Here is a 4103-nt window from a genome sequence, read left to right on the forward strand (position 1 = left end):
CCACTGGCTCTCCATTCAGCCCCAGAAACTTATTGTCTTACAGTCCTGGAGGCTGGAAGTCCAAGGTCTCAGCAGGTTGGTTCCTCCTGAGGCCTCTCTCCTTGGTTTGCAGACGGCCGTCTTCTTGCTGGGTATTCACATGGTCATACCTCTGTACATCTATGTCCTCATCTCCCCCTCTTATAAGGACCAATCTATATTGGGTTAGTGCCCACACTAATAATCTCATTTTAACTTAAACACGTCTTTAAATGTAGTCACTGGGGGGTGACAACTTCAATGAATGAATATGGGGACAGAGGGACACAATTCAGCCCACAATAGGCTGGCTCAGTAGGTGGCCCAGTTGACGTCAACCCTTCAGCAGAGCCTGTTCCCCATCCATGGTCATTACCGTCTGCCAGGTGGATCTCGGGACTCAGCCTTGACATCTTGGGCCAGAGTGTCTCCCTGTTTATCCAGATGGTGTGGAATGAAGCTGTGGTGACACAGATGATGTGGACCCAGGAAGAGGAGCCATCCTGGCGATAAAGCTTTCATCACAGAAAGCAAAGCAGAGATAGGAAGAAACCTTCATGACACTGGACTCACTAAATGAAACCCATGCTGGCACCCACCCCCTGCCTCTGGCTTTTCAGTCACATACGCCAGGAAATCTCCTCTAATGTCTGAGCCAGAGTGAATGCAAACAGCTGAACATATTCTGATGAATGTGGCTGTGTCTTTGCGGTTCCTATCAAATGTCATTCCTATGCACTGCCATGCTCCCTGGGGAGGTATCGGGCCAATGGTCATAGGGGAACAGGTGTTCCACCCCCTTGGGCTTCTTTCTCAGAAACTCGTCATATCCTGATGGACATTCAAAACGTTATCTTTTTACAAATCTATATCCAGCTTCTCTGGGTGTCCTTTGAAATTTACACCGTAGGATGTCCCGGAGAAACGGCCGCTAGGCCTTCATTCCCTTGTGTAACCTGAATATATTTGGCTGTTCTCATGAGCCAGTCCTTGCAATGTATACTCATGTAAATCTATCATATCACTTTCGTCAAAAGGGAGGCCCAGGGGCTTTAGACAAATCCTTTCATGAAAATTTTCTGAAAATCCTCACTGGACATCTCTTTCTGTCTCCAAAGTTTCCCACTACTAGCATGTACTAAAATAGCTCTACAGCTGATTCACACAGCACCCTGGCTACCATTTATTTCTCCCTCCTCCTCTCTGAGCCCCTCAATCCACCCTGGATTTCTGAATTTCTGCCCTGTGACTCTCCTCTAATATGTCCTCCTTCCATTGTTCTTATTCTTGAGAACTAGCTCTTTCTTAAAAAATAGTAAATCAGGATCTCACGCATGCTCTCAATCCATGCACAACACCTCACACGTTCAAACATACACTCAAACATGCACACACACTTACAAATGCACACACTCGAAGCTCACATACACATATATTTATATATCCCACACATTCACTCAGGCACTTACACAGACTCACACAAATGCAAACACACATATACACAATGCACACATTCAAACATATGTGTGCCCATTATGTGCACATATTCAAACATACATGTATCCATTGTATGCATGAATTCAAACATACATGTACCCATTATATGCACATATGCAAAAATATATGCTGTTCATTGCAAGGACTGGTGCATGAGAACCACCAGATAACATACATGTACCCATTATATGCACATATGCAAAAATATATGCTGTTCATTGCAAGGACTGGTGCATGAGAACCACCAGATAGATTATGTGTAGCTTGAATGTGTGCATTCCGTTATAGCAGCCTCCTTGGACTAAGACACACACTCACAGTTATGTATCCTTACACTGACATAGACACACACCCTACTCACACACAGACACACACACAAACATGCACATTTTCCCTTCCTCTCAGGGGCTTCTGGCAATGCCACCAAACCCCGTCAGGCTGGCTTCATATATCACACACTTTCGCTCATGCACTCACACAGACTCACACAAATGCACACACACATACACACAATGCATACATTCAAACACATATGTACCCATTATGTGCACATTTTCAAACATTCATGTATCCATTATATGCATTTCTTCCCAGAAGGTGGGGAGTTTGGCATCTCAGGGTAGCCAGTCCCTCCGTGTCAGCACTCCTTCTCCAGCCCCTGGTATCTGTGCCCGGGTAAGAAGGAAGATGCTGCATACAGCTGTCCTTTCCCTGGTGGGAGCTGTCAGCCATGGGATGTTTCTTGCTTCCAGACCTGAAAAAGTTACAGGGTCATCCCCACTCCCAGATTTCTGAAAAGCCCCTGAGTGGTCGTGAAATCTGTCCCATTCATGGTGAGTTTGTGAAACGCCAGAGGATGGGAGAACAGGCCATCCAGTGATGCTGCTTCTGATGCCCCTTCTACCCTGGCAGCATGCTGGGGACATGGTGACTCCCTGTAGCCCCAACAGGCTCTGGAAGGATGTCTGTCTGCCTCCACCCACTGGCACTGGCTTGTAGAGATTGCCTTCAGAACTCGGATACCCCTGCATCATTCCCGGCTCCCCAGGCCTGCCCACTCCATTTCAGTCATTGGTCCTGGGGGCTGCTGGAAGGGTCCCCCAACTGGTGACTCTAAAAGTGAGAATCCAGGACCAACTCCATTTTGCAACAAAATCCTGGTTTACTCAGCCATTCTTGCTTCCAAGGAGTTCTAACAAGCCCCTGGCCCACCATGACTGAATGTCCAGACTTAGCTCAACCACTACGAATGGGTGGGCCTCCAGACTTAGCTTAACCACTTCCAATGGGTGGGCCCCCTTCCGTTGAGATTCTCTTTAACAAATGAAGGCCAGCCAGATGCTCCTCTGGGCAGTGAGACTGTCCGTCTCAGAAATGGAGGCATTGGCTAGACACGGTGACTCACGCCTGTAATCCCAACACTTTGGGAGACCCAGGTGGGAGGATCCTCGCTTGAGACGAGGAGTTTGAGAACAGTCTGGGCAACAAAGCCAGATCCCATTTCTAAGAAATAATAATAATAATAATAAATTAGCCAGGCATGGAGGCACACAGCTCTAGTCCCAGCTACTCAGGAGGTTGAGGCAGGAGGATTGCTTGAGGCCAGAAGTTTGAGGCTGCTGCAATGAGCTACGATTGTGCCACTGAACTCCAGCCTGGGTGAGAGAGTGAGACCCTATCTCTTAAAAAAGAGAGAGAGAGGCTTTGCAGACACCACCGCCACCAGGAGCTCTGTACTATCAGCCACGGTCAACCCCACCGTGTTCTTCAACATTGCTGTTAACGGCGAGCCCTTGGGCCATGTCTCCTTCAAGCTGTTTGCAGACAAGTTTCCAAAGACAGCAGAAAACTTTCATGCTCTGAGCACTGAAGAGAAAGGATTTGGTTATAAGGGTTCCTGCTTTCACAGCATTATTCCAGGGTTTATGTGTCAGGGCAGTGACTTCACACACCTTAATGGCACTGATGGCAAGTCCATCTACAGGGAGAAATTTGAAGATGAGAACTTTATCCTAAAGCATACAGGTCTTGGCATCTTGTCCACGGCAAATGTTGGACTCAATACAAATGGTTCCCAGTTTTTCATCTGCACTGCCCAGACTGAGTGGTTGGACGGCAAGCATGTCGTCTTCGGCAAGGTGAAAGAAGGCATGAAGATTGTGGAGGCCATGGAGCGCTTTGGGTCCAGGAATGGCAAGACCAGCAAGAAGATCACCATTGCTGACTGTGGAAAACTCTAATAAGTTTGACTTGTGTTTTATCTTCACCACCAGACCATTCCTTCTGTAGCTCAGGAGAGCACCCTCTACCCCATTTGCTCGTGGTATCCTAGAATCTTTGTGGTCTCACTGCTGTTCCCTTTGGGTTCCATATTTTCCTTGTTCCCTTCCATGCCTAGCTGGATTACAGAGTTAAGTTTATGATTGTGAAATAAAAACTAAATAACAAAAAAATAGAGAGAGAGAGAAATGGAGGTGTTGGCCCCCAGGACAGGAAAATCCCCAATATGGGATCTTACAGACATTCATCTACTAGTGCTTCTCTGCCATGGCCCCACCCATCCACATGAGGACTCAAGGAGACCTCAA

At 47.2% G+C, this 4103-nt stretch overlaps 1 pseudogene; it reads left to right on the top strand.

The window, feature by feature from the left end:
• The first annotated feature begins 2245 nt into the window (after window positions 1-2245).
• On the top strand, window positions 2246-3814 carry LOC108523590 (peptidyl-prolyl cis-trans isomerase A pseudogene; annotated as a pseudogene).
• Window positions 3815-4103: the final 289 nt, after the last annotated feature.

The sequence above is a fragment of the Rhinopithecus bieti genome, unplaced genomic scaffold (genome assembly GCF_001698545.2).
Source record: "Rhinopithecus bieti isolate Rb0 unplaced genomic scaffold, ASM169854v2 scaffold_2723, whole genome shotgun sequence".
In the NCBI taxonomy this organism is placed as follows: domain Eukaryota; kingdom Metazoa; phylum Chordata; class Mammalia; order Primates; family Cercopithecidae; genus Rhinopithecus; species Rhinopithecus bieti.